The following is an 18,918-nucleotide window of genomic DNA, read 5'->3' on the forward strand; positions in this document are numbered from 1 at the left end:
GCTGACCAGAGGAAAGCACAAACACAGTCCCCCACTACCACAAATAATGCAGTTGAGTTTCCCACATTTGGGGAAATCACAGGGGTCAGCATACCCAGAATGCAATGAATGAACCTCACCCTGGGAGAACAATCTTCATGACCATGGTATCTCCTATGCAAAATAAGTATGATTTGGGATAGGGCTGGGGTGGGCCGCTGCTCAGGCACATCTCTGTCAAGTAAAGGAGATTCAACTGAGGCAGCACAAGGGAACTCTCATCTGGGGACAACAACTGCAGGGAGAACACATATTTTCAGATGAACATGGGAGGGCAGAAGGCTGCCTAATACTGAAGCACCCCCAAACAACAAACCAAATGCAACAACTAGTGCAAGCATTCCTGGGGGAAGGCCTGCAGCAGATGGATTTGCATATGGTGATGTCATCCAAGCAGTGGGTCAAAGTTGGCTTCAACCCTCGTCTGCATATGAAAAGAAAAAAGGGATGTGCAGGGCATGGCGGCCTTTTGCGGCGCTTGCATGACCCCTAATTCACATTAAACACCTCCACCCTCCTTCGGTGTGGGGCTCATGTTGGCTATACCCCAGCACCTGAAGCATTCAAGCTGATTTCTTGCAGCAGCTGGGCACTGTAACAGCTCCAGAGCTGCTCTGTAAGGCAACTAAAAGGGTGTGGGCCCTGCAGCACTACCTGTAGTTCGCATTGTGCGTTGGAAGGCACAAAGTAAGCAGACGGGAGAAGTTAGGATAGTGCGCAAGGGCATAGACGGGAGAGGCTCAAGAAAAGAGAAGTGGAAACAGACAGCAAACTAGGCTGGAGAGAGACCTGAGACAAAGAGATCTGAATTATACGAGAGCCGACCAGAGGAAACACAAATTATGCAGTCAAGTGTCCCACATTTGGGGAAATCGCAGGAGCAGCACACCCAGAGTGCAATGGGTGAGCCTTGCCCTGGGAGAAGCACCTACATGATCATAGTATCTCACCTGGCAGGTAAGTAGGAGTTGGGCTAGAGCTGGGGAGGGTCGCTGCTCGGGCACCCCCCTGTCAAGTGAAGGAGATCCAACTGAGGCAGCACAAGGGAACTCTCGAAAGAAGAACAAGGCTAGAGGAAGATCTGAGACAAAGAAATCTGACTTTTACCAGAGCTGACCAGAGGAAAGCACAAACACAGTCCCCCACTACCACAAATAATGCAGTCGAGTTTCCCACATTTGGGGAAATCACAGGGGTCATCATACCCAGAATGCAATGAATGAACCTCACCCTGGGAGAACAATCTTCATGACCATGATATCTCCTATGCAAAATAAGTATGATTTGGGATAGGGCTGGGGAGGGCCGCTGCTCAGGCACATCTCTGTCAAGTAAAGGCGATTCAACTGAGGCAGCACAAGGGAACTCTCATCTGGGGACAACAACTGCAGGGAGAACACATATTTTCAGATGGACATGGGGGGGCAGAAGGCTGCCTAATACTGAAGCACCCCCAAACAACAAACCAAATGCAACAACTAGTGCAAGCATTCCTGGGGGAAGGCCTGCAGCAGATGGATTTGCATATGGTGATGTCATCCAAGCAGTGGGTCAAAGTTGGCTTCAACCCTCGTCTGCATATGAAAAGAGAAAAGGGGCGTGCAGGGCATGGCGGCCTTTTGCGGCGCTTGGATGACCCCTAATTCGCATTAAACACCTCCACCCTCCTTCGGTGTGGGGCTCATGTTGGCTATGCCCCAGCCCCTGAAGCATTCAAGCTGATTTCTTGCAGCAGCTGGGCACTGTAACAGCTCCAGAGCTGCTCTGTAAGGCAAGTAAAAGGGTGTGGGCCCTGCAGCACTACCTGTAGTTTGCATTGTGCATTGGAAGGCACAAAGTAAGCAGACGGGAGAAGTCAGGATAGTGCGCAAGGGCATAGAAGGGAGCGGCTCAAGAAAAGAGAAGTGGAAACAGACAGCAAACTAGGCTGGAGAGAGACCTGAGACAAAGAGATCTGAATTATACGAGAGCCGACAAGGGGAAACACAAATTATGCAGTCATGTGTCCCACATTTGGGGAAATTGCAGGAGCAGCACACCCAGAGTGCAATGGGTGAGCCTTGCCCTGGGAGAAGCACCTTCATGATCATAGTATCTCACCTGGCAGGTAAGCAGGAGTTGGGCTAGAGCTGGGGAGGGTCGCTGCTCGGGCACCCCCCTGTCAAGTGAAGGAGATCCAACTGAGGCAGCACAAGGGAACTCTCGAAAGAGGAACAAGGCTAGAGGAAGATCTGAGACAAAGAAATCTGACTTTTACCAGAGCTGACCAGAGGAAAGCACAAACACAGTCCCCCTCTACCACAAATAATGCAGTCGAGTTTCCCATATTTGGGGAAATCACAGGGGTCAGCATACCCAGAATGCAATGAATGAACCTCACCCTGGGAGAACAATCTTCATGACCATGGTATCTCCTATGCAAAATAAGTATGATTTGGGATAGGGCTGGGGAGGGCCGCTGCTCAGGCACATCTCTGTCAAGTAAAGGAGATTCAACTGAGGCAGCACAAGGGAACTCTCATCTGGGGACAACAACTGCAGGGAGAACACATATTTTCAGATGAACATGGGAGGGCAGAAGGATGCCTAATACTGAAGCACCCCCAAACAACAAACCAAATGCAACTACTAGTACAAGCATTCCTGGGGGAAGGCCTGCAGCAGATGGATTTGCATATGGTGATGTCATCCAAGCAGTGGGTCAAAGTTGGCTTCAACCCTCATCTGCATATGAAAAGAGAAAAGGGGCGTGCAGGGCATGGCGGCCTTTTGCGGCGCTTGGATGACCCCTAGTTCGCATTAAACACCTCCACCCTCCTTCGGTGTGGGGCTCATGTTGGCTATGCCCCAGCCCCTGAAGCATTCAAGCTGATTTCTTGCAGCAGCTGGGCACTGTAACAGCTCCAGAGCAGCTCTGTAAGGCAAGTAAAATGGTGTGGGCCCTGCAGCACTACCTGTAGTTCGCATTGTGCGTTGGAAGGCACAAAGTAAGCAGATGGGAGAAGTCAGGATAGTGCGCAAGGGCATAGAAGGGAGCGGCTCAAGAAAAGAGAAGTGGAAACAGACAGCAAACTAGGCTGAAGAGAGACCTGAGACAAAGAGATCTGAATTATATGAGAGCCGACCAGGGGAAACACAAATTATGCAGTCAAGTTTCCCACATTTGGGGAAATCAAAGGGGCAGCACACCCAGAGTGCAATGGGTGAGCTGTGCCCTGGGAGAAGCACCTACATGATCATAGTATCTCACCTGGCAGGTAAGTAGGAGTTGGGCTAGAGCTGGGGAGGGTCGCTGCTCGGGCACCCCCCTGTCAAGTGAAGGAGATCCAACTGAGGCAGCACAAGGGAACTCTCGAAAGAAGAACAAGGCTAGAGGAAGATCTGAGACAAAGAAATCTGACTTTTACCAGAGCTGACCAGAGGAAAGCACAAACACAGTCCCCCACTACCACAAATAATGCAGTCGAGTTTCCCACATTTGGGGAAATCACAGGGGTCATCATACCCAGAATGCAATGAATGAACCTCACCCTGGGAGAACAATCTTCATGACCATGATATCTCCTATGCAAAATAAGTATGATTTGGGATAGGGCTGGGGAGGGCCGCTGCTCAGGCACATCTCTGTCAAGTAAAGGCGATTCAACTGAGGCAGCACAAGGGAACTCTCATCTGGGGACAACAACTGCAGGGAGAACACATATTTTCAGATGAACATGGGAGGGCAGAAGGCTGCCTAATACTGAAACACCCCCAAACAACAAACCAAATGCAACAACTAGTGCAAGCATTCCTGGGGGAAGGCCTGCAGCAGATGGATTTGCATATGGTGATGTCATCCAAGCAGTGGGTCAAAGTTGGCTTCAACCCTCGTCTGCATATGAAAAGAAAAAAGGGATGTGCAGGGCATGGCGGCCTTTTGCGGCGCTTGGATGACCCCTAATTCGCATTAAACACCTCCACCCTCCTTCGGTGTGGGGCTCATGTTGGCTATGCCCCAGCACCTGAAGCATTCAAGCTGATTTCTTGCAGCAGCTGGGCACTGTAACAGCTCCAGAGCTGCTCTGTAAGGCAAGTAAAAGGGTGTGGGCCCTGCAGCACTACCTGTAGTTCGCATTGTGCGTTGGAAGGCACAAAGTAAGCAGACGGGAGAAGTCAGGATAGTGCGCAAGGGCATAGAAGGGAGCGGCTCAAGAAAAGAGAAGTGGAAACAGACAGCAAACTAGGCTGGAGAGAGACCTGAGACAAAGAGATCTGAATTATACGAGAGCCGACCAGAGGAAACACAAATTATGCAGTCAAGTGTCCCACATTTGGGGAAATCGCAGGAGCAGCACACCCAGAGTGCAATGGGTGAGCCTTGCCCTGGGAGAAGCACCTTCCTGATCATAGTATCTCACCTGGCAGGTAAGTAGGAGTTGGGCTAGAGCTGGGGAGGGTCGCTGCTCGGGCACCCCCCTGTCAAGTGAAGGAGATCCAACTGAGGCAGCACAAGGGAACTCTCGAAAGAAGAACAAGGCTAGAGGAAGATCTGAGACAAAGAAATCTGACTTTTACCAGAGCTGACCAGAGGAAAGCACAAACACAGTCCCCCACTACCACAAATAATGCAGTCGAGTTTCCCACATTTGGGGAAATCACAGGGGTCAGCATACCCAGAATGCAATGAATGAACCTCACCCTGGGAGAACAATCTTCATGACCATGGTATCTCCTATGCAAAATAAGTATGATTTGGGATAGGGCTGGGGAGGGCCGCTGCTCAGGCATATATCTGTCAAGTAAAGGAGATTCAACTGAGGCAGCACAAGGGAACTCTCATCTGGGGACAACAACTGCAGGGAGAACACATATTTTCAAATGAACATGGGAGGGCAGAAGGCTGCCTAATACTGAAGCACCCCCAAACAACAAACCAAATGCAACAACTAGTACAAGCATTCTTGGGGGAAGGTCTGCAGAAGACGGATTTGCATACAGTGATGTCATCCAAGCAGTGGGCCAAAGTTGGCTGGAACCCTCATCTGCATATGAAAAGAGAAAAGGGGTATGCAGGGCATGGCGGCCTTTTGCGGCGCTTGGATGACCCTTAGTTCGCATTAAACACCCCCACCCTCCTTCGGTGTGGGGCTCATGTTGGCAATGCCCCAGCCGCTGAAGCATTCCAGCTGATTTCTTGCAGCAGCTGGGCACTGTAACAGCTCCAGAGCTGCTCTGTAAGGCAACTAAAAGGGTGTGGGCCCTGCAGCACTACCTGTAGTTCGCATTGTGCGTTGGAAGGCACAAAGTAAGCAGACGGGAGAAGTCAGGATAGTGCGCAAGGGCATAGAAGGGAGCGGCTCAAGAAAAGAGAAGTGGAAACAGACAGCAAACTAGGCTGGAGAGAGACCTGAGACAAAGAGATCTGAATTATACGAAAGCCGACCAGAGGAAACACAAATTATGCAGTCAAGTGTCCCACATTTGGGGAAATCGCAGGAGCAGCACACCCAGAGTGCAATGGGTGAGCCTTGCCCTGGGAGAAGCACCTTCCTGATCATAGTATCTCACCTGGCAGGTAAGTAGGAGTTGGGCTAGAGCTGGGGAGGGTCGCTGCTCGGGCACCCCCCTGTCAAGTGAAGGAGATCCAACTGAGACAGCACAAGGGAACTCTCGAAAGAAGAACAAGGCTAGAGGAAGATCTGAGACAAAGAAATCTGACTTTTACCAGAGCTGACCAGAGGAAAGCACAAACACAGTCCCCCACTACCACAAATAATACAGTCGAGTTTCCCACATTTGGGGAAATCACAGGGGTCAGCATACCCAGAATGCAATGAATGAACCTCACCCTGGGAGAACAATCTTCATGACCATGGTAACTCCTATGCAAAATAAGTATGATTTGGGATAGGGCTGGGGAGGGCCGCTGCTCAGGCATATCTCTGTCAAGTAAAGGAGATTCAACTGAGGCAGCACAAGGGAACTCTCATCTGGGGACAACAACTGCAGGGAGAACACATATTTTCAAATGAACATGGGAGGGCAGAAGGCTGCCTAATACTGAAGCACCCCCAAACAACAAACCAAATGCAACAACTAGTACAAGCATTCCTGGGGGAAGGTCTGCAGAAGACGGATTTGCATACAGTGATGTCATCCAAGCAGTGGGCCAAAGTTGGCTGGAACCCTCATCTGCATATGAAAAGAGAAAAGGGGTATGCAGGGCATGGCGGCCTTTTGCGGCGCTTGGATGACCCTTAGTTCGCATTAAACACCCCCACCCTCCTTCGGTGTGGGGCTCATGTTGGCAATGCCCCAGCATTCAAGCTGATTTCTTGCAGAAGCTTGGCACTGTAACAGCTCCAGAGCTGCTCTGTAAGGCAAGTAAAAGGTTGTGGGCCCTGCAGCACTACCTGTAGTTTGCATTGTGCATTGGAAGGCACAAAGTAAGCAGACAGGAGGAGAAGTCAGGATAGTGCACAAGGGTATAGAAGGGAGGGGCTCAAAAAAAAAGAAGTGGAAACAGACAGCAAACTAGGCTGGAGAGAGACTTTAGACAAAGAGATCTGAATTATGTGAAAGCCGACCAGTGGAAACACAAATTATGCAGTCAAGTTTCCACATTTGGGGAAATCACAGGGGCAGCACACCCAGAGTGCAATGGGTGAGCCTTGCCCTGGGAGAAGCACCTTCATGATCATAGTATCTCACCTGGCAGGTAAGTAGGAGTTGGGCTAGAGCTGGGGAGGGTCGCTGCTCTGGCACCCCCCTGTCAAGTGAAGGAGATCCAACTGAGGCAGCACAAGGGAACTCTCGAAAGAAGAACAAGGCTAGAGGAAGATCTGAGACAAAGAAATCTGACTTTTACCAGAGCTGACCAGAGGAAAGCACAAACACAGTCCCCCACTACCACAAATAATGCAGTCGAGTTTCCCACATTTGGGGAAATCACAGGGGTCAGCATACCCAGAATGCAATGAATGAACCTCACCCTGGGAGAACAATCTTCATGACCATGGTATCTCCTATGCAAAATAAGTATGATTTGGGATAGGGCTGGGGAGGGCCGCTGCTCAGGCACATCTCTGTCAAGTAAAGGAGATTCAACTGAGGCAGCACAAGGGAACTCTCATCTGGGGACAACAACTGCAGGGAGAACACATATTTTCAGATGAACATGGGAGGGCAGAAGGCTGCCTAATACTGAAGCACCCCCAAACAACAAACCAAATGCAACAACTAGTGCAAGCATTCCTGGGGGAAGGCCTGCAGCAGATGGATTTGCATATGGTGATGTCATCCAAGCAGTGGGTCAAAGTTGGCTTCAACCCTCGTCTGCATATGAAAAGAGAAAAGGGGCGTGCAGGGCATGGCGGCCTTTTGCGGCGCTTGGATGACCCCTAGTTCGCATTAAACCCTCCATCGGTGTGGGGCTCATGTTGGCTATGCCCCAGCCCCTGAAGCATTCAAGCTGATTTCTTGCAGCAGCTGGGCACTGTAACAGCTCCAGAGCTGCTCTGTAAGGCAAGTAAAAGGGTGTGGGCCCTGCAGCACTACCTGTAGTTCGCATTGTGCGTTGGAAGGCACAAAGTAAGCAGACGGGAGAAGTCAGGATAGTGCGCAAGGGCATAGAAGGGAGCGGCTCAAGAAAAGAGAAGTGGAAACAGACAGCAAACTAGGCTGGAGAGAGACCTGAGACAAAGAGATCTGAATTATACGAGAGCCGACCAGAGGAAACACAAATTATGCAGTCAAGTGTCCCACATTTGGGGAAATCGCAGGAGCAGCACACCCAGATTGCAATGGGTGAGCCTTGCCCTGGGAGAAGCACCTTCCTGATCATAGTATCTCACCTGGCAGGTAAGTAGGAGTTGGGCTAGAGCTGGGGAGGGTCGCTGCTCGGGCACCCCCCTGTCAAGTGAAGGAGATCCAACTGAGGCAGCACAAGGGAACTCTCGAAAGAAGAACAAGGCTAGAGGAAGATCTGAGACAAATAAATCTGACTTTTACCAGAGCTGACCAGAGGAAAGCACAAACACAGTCCTCCACTACCACAAATAATGCAGTCGAGTTTCCCACATTTGGGGAAATCACAGGGGTCAGCATACCCAGAATGCAATGAATGAACCTCACCCTGGGAGAACAATCTTCATGACCATGGTATCTCCTATGCAAAATAAGTATGATTTGGGATAGAGCTGGGGAGGGCCGCTGCTCAGGCACATCTCTGTCAAGTAAAGGAGATTCAACTGAGGCAGCACAAGGGAACTCTCATCTGGGGACAACAACTGCAGGGAGAACACATATTTTCAGATGAACATGGGAGGGCAGAAGGCTGCCTAATACTGAAGCACCCCCAAACAACAAACCAAATGCAACAACTAGTGCAAGCATTCCTGGGGGAAGGCCTGCAGCAGATGGATTTGCATATGGTGATGTCATCCAAGCAGTGGGTCAAAGTTGGCTTCAACCCTCGTCTGCATATGAAAAGAGAAAAGGGGCGTGCAGGGCATGGCGGCCTTTTGCGGCGCTTGGATGATCCCTAGTTCGCATTAAACACCTCCACCCTCCTTCGGTGTGGGGCTCATGTTGGCTATGCCCCAGCCCCTTAAGCATTCCAGCTGATTTCTTGCAGCAGCTGGGCACTGTAACAGCTCCAGAGCTGCTCTGTAAGGCAAGTAAAAGGGTGTGGGCCCTGCAGCACTACCTGTAGTTCGCATTGTGCGTTGGAAGGCACAAAGTAAGCAGACGGGAGAAGTCAGGATAGTGCGCAAGGGCATAGAAGGGAGCGGCTCAAGAAAAGAGAAGTGGAAACAGACAGCAAACTAGGCTGGAGAGAGACCTGAGACAAAGAGATCTGAATTATACGAGAGCCGACCAGGGGAAACACAAATTATGCAGTCAAGTTTCCCACATTTGGGGAAATCACAGGGGCAGCACACCCAGAGTGCAATGGGTGAGCCTTGCCCTGGGAGAAGCACCTACATGATCATAGTATCTCACCTGGCAGGTAAGTAGGAGTTGTGCTAGAGCTGGGGAGGGTCGCTGCTCGGGTACCCCCCTGTCAAGTGAAGGAGATCCAACTGAGGCAGCATAAGGGAACTCTCAAAAGAGGAACAATGCTAGAGGAAGATCTGAGACAAAGAAATCTGACTTTTACCAAAGCTGACCAGAGGAAAGCACAAACACAGTCCCCCTCTACCACAAATAATGCAGTCGAGTTTCCCACATTTGGGGAAATCACAGGGGTCAGCATACCCAGAATGCAATGAATGAACCTCACCCTGGGAGAACAATCTTCATGACCATGGTATCTCCTATGCAAAATAAGTATGATTTGGGATAGGGCTGGGGAGGGCCGCTGCTCAGGCACATCTCTGTCAAGTAAAGGAGATTCAACTGAGGCAGCACAAGGGAACTCTCATCTGGGGACAACAACTGCAGGGAGAACACATATTTTCAGATGAACATGGGAGGGCAGAAGGCTGCCTAATACTGAAGCACCCCCAAACAACAAACCAAATGCAACAACTAGTGCCAGCATTCCTGGGGGAAGGCCTACAGCAGATGGATTTGCATATGGTGATGTCATCCAAGCAGTGAGCCAAAGTTGGCTGGAACCCTCATCTGCATATGAAAAGAGAAAAGGGGTATGCAGGGCATGGCGGCCTTTTGCGGCGCTTGGATGACCCTTAGTTCGCATTAAACACCCCCACCCTCCTTCGGTGTGGGGCTCATGTTGGCTATGCCCCAGCCCCTGAAGCATTCAAGATGATTTCTTGCAGCAGCTGGGCACTGTAACAGCTCCAGAGCTGCTCTGTAAAGCATGTAAAAGGGTGTGGGCCCTGCAGCACTACCTGTAGTATGCATTGTGCGTTGGAAGGCACAAAGTAAGCAGACGGGAGAGGTCAGGATAGTGCGCAAGGGCATAGAAGGGAGCGGCTCAAGAAAAGAGAAGTGGAAACAGACAGCAAACTAGGCTGGAGAAAGACCTGAGACAAAGAGATCTGAATTATATGAGAGCCGACCAGAGGAAACACAAATTATGCAGTCAAGTGTCCCACATTTGGGGAAATCGCAGGAGCAGCACACCCAGAGTGCAATGGGTGAGCCTTGCCCTGGGAGAAGCACCTTCCTGATCATAGTATCTCACCTGGCAGGTAAGTAGGAGTTGGGTTAAAGCTTGGGAGGGTCGCTGCTCGTGCACCCCCCTGTCAAGTGAAGGAGATCCAACTGAGGCAGTACAAGGGAACTCTCGAAAGAAGAACAAGGCTAGACGAAGATCTGAGACAAAGAAATCTGACTTTTACCAGAGCTGACCAGAGGAAAGCACAAACACAGTCCCCCACTACCACAAATAATGCAGTCGAGTTTCCCACATTTGGGGAAATCACAGGGGTCAGCATACCCAGAATGCAATGAATGAACCTCACCCTGGGAGAACAATCTTCATGACCATGGTATCTCCTATGCAAAATAAGTATGATTTAGGATAGGGCTGGGGAGGGCCGCTGCTCAGGCACATCTCTGTCAAGTAAAGGAGATTCAACTGAGGCAGCACACGGGAACTCTCATCTGGGGACAACAACTGCAGGGAGAACACATATTTTCAGATGAACATGGGAGGGCAGAAGGCTGCCTAATACTGAAGCACCCCCAAACAACAAACCAAATGCAACAACTAGTGCAAGCATTCCTGGGGGAAGGCCTGCAGCAGATTGATTTGCATATGGTAATGCCATCCAAGCAGTGGGTCAAAGTTGGCTTCAACCCTCGTCTGCATATGAAAAGAGAAAAGGGGCGTGCAGGGCATGGCGGCCTTTTGCGGCGCTTGGATGACCCCTAGTTCGCATTAAACACCTCCACCCTCCTTCGATGTGGGGCTCATGTTGGCTATGCCCCAGCCCCTGAAGCATTCAAGCTGATTTCTTGCAGCAGCTGGGCACTGTAACAGCTCCAGAGCTGCTCTGTAAGGCAAGTAAAAGGGTGTGGGCCCTGCAGCACTACCTGTAGTTTGCATTGTGCATTGGAAGGCACAAAGTAAGCAGACGGGAGAAGTCAGGATAGTGCGCAAGGGCTTAGAAGGGAGCGGCTCAAGAAAAGAGAAGTGGAAACAAACAGCAAACTAGGCTGTAGAGAGACCTGAGACAAAGAGATCTGAATTATACGAGAGCCGACCAGGGGAAACACAAATTATGCAGTCAAGTGTCCCACATTTGGGGAAATTGCAGGGGTCAGCATACCCAGAATGCAATGAATGAACCTCACCCTGGGAGAACAATCTTCATGACCATGGTATCTCCTATGCAAAATAAGTATGATTTGGGATAGAGCTGGGGAGGGCCGCTGCTCAGGCACATCTCTGTCAAGTAAAGGAGATTCAACTGAGGCAGCACAAGGGAACTCTCATCTGGGGACAACAACTGCAGGGAGAACACATATTTTCAGATGAACATGGGAGGGCAGAAGGCTGCCTAATACTGAAGCACCCCCAAACAACAAACCAAATGCAACAACTAGTGCAAGCATTCCTGGGGGAAGGCCTGCAGCAGATGGATTTGCATATGGTGATGTCATCCAAGCAGTGGGTCAAAGTTGGCTTCAACCCTCGTCTGCATATGAAAAGAGAAAAGGGGCGTGCAGGGCATGGCGGCCTTTTGCGGCGCTTGGATGACCCCTAGTTCGCATTAAACACCTCCACCCTGCTTCGGTGTGGGGCTCATGTTGGCTATGCCCCAGCCCCTTAAGCATTCAAGCTGATTTCTTGCAGCAGCTGGGCACTGTAACAGCTCCAGAGCTGCTCTGTAAGGCAAGTAAAAGGGTGTGGGCCCTGCAGCACTACCTGTAGTTCGCATTGTGCGTTGGAAGGCACAAAGTAAGCAGACGGGAGAAGTCAGGATAGTGCGCAAGGGCATAGAAGGGAGCGGCTCAAGAAAAGAGAAGTGGAAACAGACAGCAAACTAGGCTGGAGAGAGACCTGAGACAAAGAGATCTGAATTATACGAGAGCCGACCAGGGGAAACACAAATTATGCAGTCAAGTTTCCCACATTTGGGGAAATCACAGGGGCAGCACACCCAGAGTGCAATGGGTGAGCCTTGCCCTGGGAGAAGCACCTACATGATCATAGTATCTCACCTGGCAGGTAAGTAGGAGTTGTGCTAGAGCTGGGGAGGGTCGCTGCTCGGGTACCCCCCTGTCAAGTGAAGTAGATCCAACTGAGGCAGCATAAGGGAACTCTCAAAAGAGGAACAATGCTAGAGGAAGATCTGAGACAAAGAAATCTGACTTTTACCAAAGCTGACCAGAGGAAAGCACAAACACAGTCCCCCTCTACCACAAATAATGCAGTCGAGTTTCCCACATTTGGGGAAATCACAGGGGTCAGCATACCCAGAATGCAATGAATGAACCTCACCCTGGGAGAACAATCTTCATGACCATGGTATCTCCTATGCAAAATAAGTATGATTTGGGATAGGGCTGGGGAGGGCCGCTGCTCAGGCACATCTCTGTCAAGTAAAGGAGATTCAACTGAGGCAGCACAAGGGAACTCTCATCTGGGGACAACAACTGCAGGGAGAACACATATTTTCAGATGAACATGGGAGGGCAGAAGGCTGCCTAATACTGAAGCACCCCCAAACAACAAACCAAATGCAACAACTAGTGCCAGCATTCCTGGGGGAAGGCCTACAGCAGATGGATTTGCATATGGTGATGTCATCCAAGCAGTGGGCCAAAGTTGGCTGGAACCCTCATCTGCATATGAAAAGAGAAAAGGGGTATGCAGGGCATGGCGGCCTTTTGCGGCGCTTGGATGACCCTTAGTTCGCATTAAACACCCCCACCCTCCTTCGGTGTGGGGCTCATGTTGGCTATGCCCCAGCCCCTGAAGCATTCAAGATGATTTCTTGCAGCAGCTGGGCACTGTAACAGCTCCAGAGCTGCTCTGTAAAGCATGTAAAAGGGTGTGGGCCCTGCAGCACTACCTGTAGTATGCATTGTGCGTTGGAAGGCACAAAGTAAGCAGACGGGAGAGGTCAGGATAGTGCGCAAGGGCATAGAAGGGAGCGGCTCAAGAAAAGAGAAGTGGAAACAGACAGCAAACTAGGCTGGAGAAAGACCTGAGACAAAGAGATCTGAATTATATGAGAGCCGACCAGAGGAAACACAAATTATGCAGTCAAGTGTCCCACATTTGGGGAAATCGCAGGAGCAGCACACCCAGAGTGCAATGGGTGAGCCTTGCCCTGGGAGAAGCACCTTCCTGATCATAGTATCTCACCTGGCAGGTAAGTAGGAGTTGGGTTAAAGCTTGGGAGGGTCGCTGCTCGTGCACCCCCCTGTCAAGTGAAGGAGATCCAACTGAGGCAGTACAAGGGAACTCTCGAAAGAAGAACAAGGCTAGACGAAGATCTGAGACAAAGAAATCTGACTTTTACCAGAGCTGACCAGAGGAAAGCACAAACAAAGTCCCCCACTACCACAAATAATGCAGTCGAGTTTCCCACATTTGGGGAAATCACAGGGGTCAGCATACCCAGAATGCAATGAATGAACCTCACCCTGGGAGAACAATCTTCATGACCATGGTATCTCCCATGCAAAATAAGTATGATTTGGGATAGGGCTGGGGAGGGCCGCTGCTCAGGCACATCTCTGTCAAGTAAAGGAGATTCAACTGAGGCAGCACAAGGGAACTCTCATCTGGGGACAACAACTGCAGGGAGAACACATATTTTCAGATGAACATGGGAGGGCAGAAGGCTGCCTAATACTGAAGCACCCCCAAACAACAAACCAAATGCAACAACTAGTGCAAGCATTCCTGGGGGAAGGCCTGCAGCAGATTGATTTGCATATGGTAATGCCATCCAAGCAGTGGGTCAAAGTTGGCTTCAACCCTCGTCTGCATATGAAAAGAGAAAAGGGGCGTGCAGGGCATGGCGGCCTTTTGCGGCGCTTGGATGACCCCTAGTTCGCATTAAACACCTCCACCCTCCTTCGATGTGGGGCTCATGTTGGCTATGCCCCAGCCCCTGAAGCATTCAAGCTGATTTCTTGCAGCAGCTGGGCACTGTAACAGCTCCAGAGCTGCTCTGTAAGGCAAGTAAAAGGGTGTGGGCCCTGCAGCACTACCTGTAGTTTGCATTGTGCATTGGAAGGCACAAAGTAAGCAGACGGGAGAAGTCAGGATAGTGCGCAAGGGCTTAGAAGGGAGCGGCTCAAGAAAAGAGAAGTGGAAACAGACAGCAAACTAGGCTGTAGAGAGACCTGAGACAAAGAGATCTGAATTATACGAGAGCCGACCAGGGGAAACACAAATTATGCAGTCAAGTGTCCCACATTTGGGGAAATTGCAGGAGCAGCACACCCAGAGTGCAATGGGTGAGCCTTGCCCTGGGAGAAGCACCTTCCTGATCATAGTATCTCACCTGGCAGGTAAGTAGGAGTTGGGCTAGAGCTGGGGAGGGTCGCTGCTCGGGCACCCCCCTGTCAAGTGAAGGAGATCCAACTGAGGCAGCACAAGGGAACTCTCGAAAGAGGAACAAGGCTAGAGGAAGATCTGAGACAAAGAAATCTGACTTTTACCAGAGCTGACCAGAGGAAAGCACAAACACAGTCCCCCTCTACCACAAATAATGCAGTCGAGTTTCCCACATTTGGGGAAATCACAGGGGTCAGCATACCCAGAATGCAATGAATGAACCTCACCCTGGGAGAACAATCTTCATGACCATGGTATCTCCTATGCAAAATAAGTATGATTTGGGATAGGGCTGGGGAGGGCCGCTGCTCAGGCACATCTCTGTCAAGTAAAGGAGATTCAACTGAGGCAGCACAAGGGAACTCTCATCTGGGGACAACAACTGCAGGGAGAACACATATTTTCAGATGAACATGGGAGGGCAGAAGGCTACCTAATACTGAAGCACCCCCAAACAACAAACCAAATGCAACAACTAGTGCAAGCATTCCTGGGGGAAGGCCTACAGCAGATGGATTTGCATATGGTGATGTCATCCAAGCAGTGGGTCAAAGTTGGCGTCAACCCTCGTCTGCATATGAAAAGAAAAAAGGGATGTGCAGGGCATGGCGGCCTTTTGTGGCGCTTGGATGACCCCTAATTCGCATTAAACATCTCCACCCTCCTTCGGTGTGGGGCTCATGTTGGCTATGCCCCAGCCCCTGAAGCATTCAAGCTGATTTCTTGCAGCAGCTGGGCACTGTAAAAGCTCCAGAGCTGCTCTGTAAGGCAAGTAAAAGGGTGTGGGCCCTGCAGCACTACCTGTAGTTCGCATTGTGCGTTGGAAGGCACAAAGTAAGCAGACGGGAGAGGTCAGGAGAGTGCGCAAGGGCATAGAAGGGAGCGGCTCAAGAAAAAAGAAGTGGAAACAGACAGCAAACTAGGCTGGAGAAAGACCTGAGACAAAGAGATCTGAATTATACGAGAGCAGACCAGAGGAAACACAAATTATGCAGTCAAGTGTCCCACATTTGGGGAAATCGCAGGAGCAGCACACCCAGAGTGCAATGGGTGAGCTTTGCCCTGGGAGAAGCACCTTCCTGATCATAGTATCTCACCTGGCAGGTAAGTAGGAGTTGGGCTAGAGCTGGGGAGGGTCGCTGCTCGGGCACCCCCCTGTCAAGTGAAGGAGATCCAACTGAGGCAGCACAAGGGAACTCTCGAAAGAAGAACAAGGCTAGAGGAAGATCTGAGACAAAGAAATCTGATTTTTACAAGAGTTGACCAGAAGAAAGCACAAACACAGTCCCCCACTACCACAAATAATGCAGTCGAGTTTTCCACATTTGGGGAAATCACAGGGGTCAGCATACCCAGAATGCAATGAATAAACCTCACCCTGGGAGAACAATCTTCATGACCATGGAATCTCCTATGCAAAATAAGTATGATTTGGGATAGGGCTGGGGAGGGCCGCTGCTCAGGCACATCTCTGTCAAGTAAAGGAGATTCAACTGAGGCAGCACAAGGGAACTCTCATCTGGGGACAACAACTGCAGGAGAACACATATTTTCAGATGAACATGGGAGGGCAGAAGGCTGCCTAATACTGAAGCACCCCCAAACAACAAACCAAATGCAACAACTAGTGCAAGCATTCCTGGGGGAAGGCCTGCAGCAGATTGATTTGCATATGTTAATGCCATCCAAGCTGTGGGTCAAAGTTGGCTTCAAAACTCGTCTGCATATGAAAAGAGAAAAGGGGCGTGCAGGGCATGGCGGCCTTTTGCGGCGCTTGGATGACCCCTAGTTCGCATTAAACACCTCCACCCTCCTTCAGTGTGGGGCTCATGTTGGCTATGCCCCAGCCCCTGAAGCATTCAAGCTGATTTCTTGCAGCAGCTGGGCACTGTAACAGCTCCAGAGCTGCTCTGTAAGGCACGTAAAATGGTGTGGGCCCTGCAGCACTACCTGTAGTTCGCATTGTGCGTTGGAAGGCACAAAGTAAGCAGGCGGGAGAAGTCAGGATAGTGCGCAAGGGCATAGAAGGGAGCGGCTCAAGAAAAGAGAAGTGGAAACAGACAGCAAACTAGGCTGGAGAGAGACCTGAGACAAAGAGATCTGAATTATACGAGAGCCGACCAGGGGAAACACAAATTATGCAGTCAAGTTTCCCACATTTGGGGAAATCACAGGGGCAGCACACCCAGAGTGCAATGGGTGAGCCTTGCCCTGGGAGAAGCACCTACATGATCATAGTATCTCACCTGGCAGGTAAGTAGGAGTTGGGCTAGAGCTGGGGAGGGTCGCTGCTCGGGCACCCCCCTGTCAAGTGAAGGAGATCCAACTGAGGCAGCACAAGGGAACTCTCGAAAGAGGAACAAGGCTAGAGGAAGATCTGAGACAAAGAAATCTGACTTCTACCAGAGCTGACCAGAGAAAAGCACAAACACAGTCCCCCACTACCACAAATAATGCAGTCGAGTTTCCCACATTTGGGGAAATCACAGGGGTCAGCATACCCAAAATGCAATGAATGAAGCTCACCCTGGGAGAACAATCTTCATGACCATGGTATCTCCTATGCAAAATAAGTATGATTTGGGATAGGGCTGGGGAGGGCCGCTGCTCAGGCACATCTCTGTCAAGTAAAGGAGATTCAACTGAGGCAGCACAAGGGAACTCTCATCTGGGGACAACAACTGCAGGGAGAACACATATTTTCAGATGAACATGGGAGGGCAGAAGGCTGCCTAATACTGAAGCACCCCCAAACAACAAACCAAATGCAACAACTAGTGCAAGCATTCCTGGGGGAAGGCCTACAGCAGATGGATTTGCATATGGTGATGTCATCCAAGCAGTGGGTCAAAGTTGGCTTCAACCCTCGTCTGCATATGAAAAGAAAAAAGGGATGTGCAGGGCATGGCGGCCTTTTGTGGCGCTTGGATGACCCCTAATTCGCATTAAACATCTCCACCCTCCTTCGGTGTGTGGCTCATGTTGGCTATGCCCCAGCCCCTGAAGCATTCAAGCTGATTTCTTGCAGCAGCTGGGCACTGTAACAGCTCCAGAGCTGCTCTGTGAGGCAAGTAAAAGGGTGTGGGCCCTGCAGCACTACCTGTAGTTCGCATTGTGCGTTGGAAGGCACAAAGTAAGCAGACGGGAGAAGTCAGGATAGTGCGCAAGGGCATAGAAGGGAGCGGCTCAAGAAAAGAGAAGTGGAAACAGACAGCAAACTAGGCTGGAGAAAGACCTGAGACAAAGAGATCTGAATTATACGAGAGCCGACCAGAGGAAACACAAATTATGCTTTCAAGTGTCCCACATTTGGGGAAATCGCAGGAGCAGCACACCCAGAGTGCAATGGGTGAGCCTTGCCCTGGGAGAAGCACCTTCCTGATCATAGTATCTCACCTGGCAGGTAAGTAGGACTGGGGCTAGAGCTGGGGAGGGTCGCTGCTCGGGCACCCCCCTGTCAAGTGAAGGAGATCCAACTGAGGAAGCACAAGGGAACTCTCGAAAGAAGCACAAGGCTAGAGGAAGATCTGAGACAAAGAAATCTGACTTATACCAGAGCTGACCAGAAGAAAGCACAAACACAGTCCCCCACTACCACAAATAATGCAGTCGAGTTTCCCACATTTGGGGAAATCACAGGCGTCAGCATACCCAGAATGCAATGAATGAACCTCACCCTGGGAGAACAATCTTCATGACCATGGTATCTCCTATGCAAAATAAGTATGATTTGGGATAGGGCAGGGGAGGGCCGCTGCTCAGGCACATCTCTGTCAAGTAAAGGAGATTCAACTGAGGCAGCACAAGGGAACTCTCATCTGGGGACAACAACTGCAGGGAGAACACATATTTTCAGATGAACATGGGAGGGCAGAAGGCTGCCTAATACTGAAGCACCCCCAAACAACAAACCAAATGCAACAACTAGTGCAAGCATTCCTGGGGGAAGGCCTGCAGCAGATGGATTCGCATATGGTGATGTCATCCAAGCAATGGGCATAGTTGGCTGCAACCCTCGTCTGCATATGAAAAGAGAAAATGGTCACGCAGGGCATGGCGGCCTTTGTGGGGTTGCGCTTGGATGACCCCTAGATCACTTTATACACCCCCATCAGTGTGGGGCTCATGTTGGCCATGCCCAAGCCCCTGAAGCATTCAAGCTGATTTCTTGCAGCAGCTGGACCCAGTAACAGCTCCAGAGTTGCTCTACAAGACAAGTAAAAGGGTGTGAGCCCTGCAGCACCACCTGTAGTTTGCATACACACATATATAGGACAGCATCTCTTATATGCCCCAGGGGCAATAAAATAGTAGCCTTATCTAGGGTATCCGTCCATGCCGCTACAGCACTACACACCCAGGCCGACGCAATTGCCGGTCTGAGTAAGGTACCTGAATGTGTATAA

The 18,918-nt window shown here is 50.5% G+C and overlaps 30 non-coding genes and 2 pseudogenes across 30 annotated transcripts; all 32 read right to left on the reverse strand.

Moving 5' to 3' along the window:
- Positions 1 to 6: 6 nt before the first annotated feature.
- LOC135020218 (U1 spliceosomal RNA) lies at positions 7 to 170 on the reverse strand. The gene has a single exon (XR_010217672.1). It is a non-coding gene; the product is annotated as a U1 spliceosomal RNA (small nuclear RNA).
- Positions 171 to 841: 671 nt separating this feature from the next.
- On the reverse strand, positions 842 to 1,004 carry LOC135020123 (U1 spliceosomal RNA). The gene has a single exon (XR_010217604.1). It is a non-coding gene; the product is annotated as a U1 spliceosomal RNA (small nuclear RNA).
- Positions 1,005 to 1,156: 152 nt separating this feature from the next.
- LOC135020069 (U1 spliceosomal RNA) lies at positions 1,157 to 1,320 on the reverse strand. Its single transcript, XR_010217553.1, has one exon. It is a non-coding gene; the product is annotated as a U1 spliceosomal RNA (small nuclear RNA).
- A 698-nt stretch (positions 1,321 to 2,018) lies between these two features.
- LOC135020206 (U1 spliceosomal RNA) lies at positions 2,019 to 2,154 on the reverse strand (annotated as a pseudogene).
- A 152-nt stretch (positions 2,155 to 2,306) lies between these two features.
- LOC135020024 (U1 spliceosomal RNA) lies at positions 2,307 to 2,470 on the reverse strand. The gene has a single exon (XR_010217509.1). It is a non-coding gene; the product is annotated as a U1 spliceosomal RNA (small nuclear RNA).
- Positions 2,471 to 3,162: 692 nt separating this feature from the next.
- LOC135020191 (U1 spliceosomal RNA) lies at positions 3,163 to 3,304 on the reverse strand (annotated as a pseudogene).
- A 152-nt stretch (positions 3,305 to 3,456) lies between these two features.
- On the reverse strand, positions 3,457 to 3,620 carry LOC135020070 (U1 spliceosomal RNA). The gene has a single exon (XR_010217554.1). It is a non-coding gene; the product is annotated as a U1 spliceosomal RNA (small nuclear RNA).
- A 671-nt stretch (positions 3,621 to 4,291) lies between these two features.
- Positions 4,292 to 4,454, reverse strand: LOC135020106 (U1 spliceosomal RNA). Its single transcript, XR_010217588.1, has one exon. It is a non-coding gene; the product is annotated as a U1 spliceosomal RNA (small nuclear RNA).
- A 152-nt stretch (positions 4,455 to 4,606) lies between these two features.
- On the reverse strand, positions 4,607 to 4,770 carry LOC135020224 (U1 spliceosomal RNA). The gene has a single exon (XR_010217677.1). It is a non-coding gene; the product is annotated as a U1 spliceosomal RNA (small nuclear RNA).
- A 671-nt stretch (positions 4,771 to 5,441) lies between these two features.
- On the reverse strand, positions 5,442 to 5,604 carry LOC135020098 (U1 spliceosomal RNA). Its single transcript, XR_010217581.1, has one exon. It is a non-coding gene; the product is annotated as a U1 spliceosomal RNA (small nuclear RNA).
- Positions 5,605 to 5,756: 152 nt separating this feature from the next.
- On the reverse strand, positions 5,757 to 5,920 carry LOC135020047 (U1 spliceosomal RNA). The gene has a single exon (XR_010217532.1). It is a non-coding gene; the product is annotated as a U1 spliceosomal RNA (small nuclear RNA).
- Positions 5,921 to 6,585: 665 nt separating this feature from the next.
- LOC135020135 (U1 spliceosomal RNA) lies at positions 6,586 to 6,747 on the reverse strand. Its single transcript, XR_010217612.1, has one exon. It is a non-coding gene; the product is annotated as a U1 spliceosomal RNA (small nuclear RNA).
- Positions 6,748 to 6,899: 152 nt separating this feature from the next.
- LOC135020225 (U1 spliceosomal RNA) lies at positions 6,900 to 7,063 on the reverse strand. Its single transcript, XR_010217678.1, has one exon. It is a non-coding gene; the product is annotated as a U1 spliceosomal RNA (small nuclear RNA).
- Positions 7,064 to 7,726: 663 nt separating this feature from the next.
- Positions 7,727 to 7,889, reverse strand: LOC135020134 (U1 spliceosomal RNA). Its single transcript, XR_010217611.1, has one exon. It is a non-coding gene; the product is annotated as a U1 spliceosomal RNA (small nuclear RNA).
- Positions 7,890 to 8,041: 152 nt separating this feature from the next.
- LOC135020223 (U1 spliceosomal RNA) lies at positions 8,042 to 8,205 on the reverse strand. Its single transcript, XR_010217676.1, has one exon. It is a non-coding gene; the product is annotated as a U1 spliceosomal RNA (small nuclear RNA).
- A 671-nt stretch (positions 8,206 to 8,876) lies between these two features.
- LOC135020147 (U1 spliceosomal RNA) lies at positions 8,877 to 9,039 on the reverse strand. The gene has a single exon (XR_010217624.1). It is a non-coding gene; the product is annotated as a U1 spliceosomal RNA (small nuclear RNA).
- Positions 9,040 to 9,191: 152 nt separating this feature from the next.
- On the reverse strand, positions 9,192 to 9,355 carry LOC135020236 (U1 spliceosomal RNA). The gene has a single exon (XR_010217689.1). It is a non-coding gene; the product is annotated as a U1 spliceosomal RNA (small nuclear RNA).
- A 671-nt stretch (positions 9,356 to 10,026) lies between these two features.
- Positions 10,027 to 10,189, reverse strand: LOC135020120 (U1 spliceosomal RNA). The gene has a single exon (XR_010217602.1). It is a non-coding gene; the product is annotated as a U1 spliceosomal RNA (small nuclear RNA).
- A 152-nt stretch (positions 10,190 to 10,341) lies between these two features.
- Positions 10,342 to 10,505, reverse strand: LOC135020226 (U1 spliceosomal RNA). The gene has a single exon (XR_010217679.1). It is a non-coding gene; the product is annotated as a U1 spliceosomal RNA (small nuclear RNA).
- Positions 10,506 to 11,176: 671 nt separating this feature from the next.
- LOC135020119 (U1 spliceosomal RNA) lies at positions 11,177 to 11,340 on the reverse strand. Its single transcript, XR_010217601.1, has one exon. It is a non-coding gene; the product is annotated as a U1 spliceosomal RNA (small nuclear RNA).
- Positions 11,341 to 12,011: 671 nt separating this feature from the next.
- LOC135020149 (U1 spliceosomal RNA) lies at positions 12,012 to 12,174 on the reverse strand. The gene has a single exon (XR_010217625.1). It is a non-coding gene; the product is annotated as a U1 spliceosomal RNA (small nuclear RNA).
- A 152-nt stretch (positions 12,175 to 12,326) lies between these two features.
- LOC135020237 (U1 spliceosomal RNA) lies at positions 12,327 to 12,490 on the reverse strand. Its single transcript, XR_010217690.1, has one exon. It is a non-coding gene; the product is annotated as a U1 spliceosomal RNA (small nuclear RNA).
- A 671-nt stretch (positions 12,491 to 13,161) lies between these two features.
- LOC135020122 (U1 spliceosomal RNA) lies at positions 13,162 to 13,324 on the reverse strand. The gene has a single exon (XR_010217603.1). It is a non-coding gene; the product is annotated as a U1 spliceosomal RNA (small nuclear RNA).
- Positions 13,325 to 13,476: 152 nt separating this feature from the next.
- LOC135020041 (U1 spliceosomal RNA) lies at positions 13,477 to 13,640 on the reverse strand. Its single transcript, XR_010217526.1, has one exon. It is a non-coding gene; the product is annotated as a U1 spliceosomal RNA (small nuclear RNA).
- Positions 13,641 to 14,311: 671 nt separating this feature from the next.
- On the reverse strand, positions 14,312 to 14,474 carry LOC135020114 (U1 spliceosomal RNA). The gene has a single exon (XR_010217596.1). It is a non-coding gene; the product is annotated as a U1 spliceosomal RNA (small nuclear RNA).
- A 152-nt stretch (positions 14,475 to 14,626) lies between these two features.
- On the reverse strand, positions 14,627 to 14,790 carry LOC135020239 (U1 spliceosomal RNA). The gene has a single exon (XR_010217691.1). It is a non-coding gene; the product is annotated as a U1 spliceosomal RNA (small nuclear RNA).
- Positions 14,791 to 15,461: 671 nt separating this feature from the next.
- On the reverse strand, positions 15,462 to 15,624 carry LOC135020097 (U1 spliceosomal RNA). The gene has a single exon (XR_010217580.1). It is a non-coding gene; the product is annotated as a U1 spliceosomal RNA (small nuclear RNA).
- Positions 15,625 to 15,776: 152 nt separating this feature from the next.
- LOC135020023 (U1 spliceosomal RNA) lies at positions 15,777 to 15,940 on the reverse strand. The gene has a single exon (XR_010217508.1). It is a non-coding gene; the product is annotated as a U1 spliceosomal RNA (small nuclear RNA).
- Positions 15,941 to 16,610: 670 nt separating this feature from the next.
- On the reverse strand, positions 16,611 to 16,773 carry LOC135020150 (U1 spliceosomal RNA). Its single transcript, XR_010217626.1, has one exon. It is a non-coding gene; the product is annotated as a U1 spliceosomal RNA (small nuclear RNA).
- Positions 16,774 to 16,925: 152 nt separating this feature from the next.
- On the reverse strand, positions 16,926 to 17,089 carry LOC135020080 (U1 spliceosomal RNA). The gene has a single exon (XR_010217563.1). It is a non-coding gene; the product is annotated as a U1 spliceosomal RNA (small nuclear RNA).
- A 671-nt stretch (positions 17,090 to 17,760) lies between these two features.
- LOC135020198 (U1 spliceosomal RNA) lies at positions 17,761 to 17,923 on the reverse strand. Its single transcript, XR_010217662.1, has one exon. It is a non-coding gene; the product is annotated as a U1 spliceosomal RNA (small nuclear RNA).
- Positions 17,924 to 18,075: 152 nt separating this feature from the next.
- On the reverse strand, positions 18,076 to 18,239 carry LOC135020089 (U1 spliceosomal RNA). Its single transcript, XR_010217572.1, has one exon. It is a non-coding gene; the product is annotated as a U1 spliceosomal RNA (small nuclear RNA).
- Between the last annotated feature and the right edge of the window lie 679 nt (positions 18,240 to 18,918).

Source organism: Pseudophryne corroboree, unplaced genomic scaffold, assembly GCF_028390025.1.
Source record: "Pseudophryne corroboree isolate aPseCor3 unplaced genomic scaffold, aPseCor3.hap2 scaffold_345, whole genome shotgun sequence".
Lineage (NCBI taxonomy): Eukaryota > Metazoa > Chordata > Amphibia > Anura > Myobatrachidae > Pseudophryne > Pseudophryne corroboree.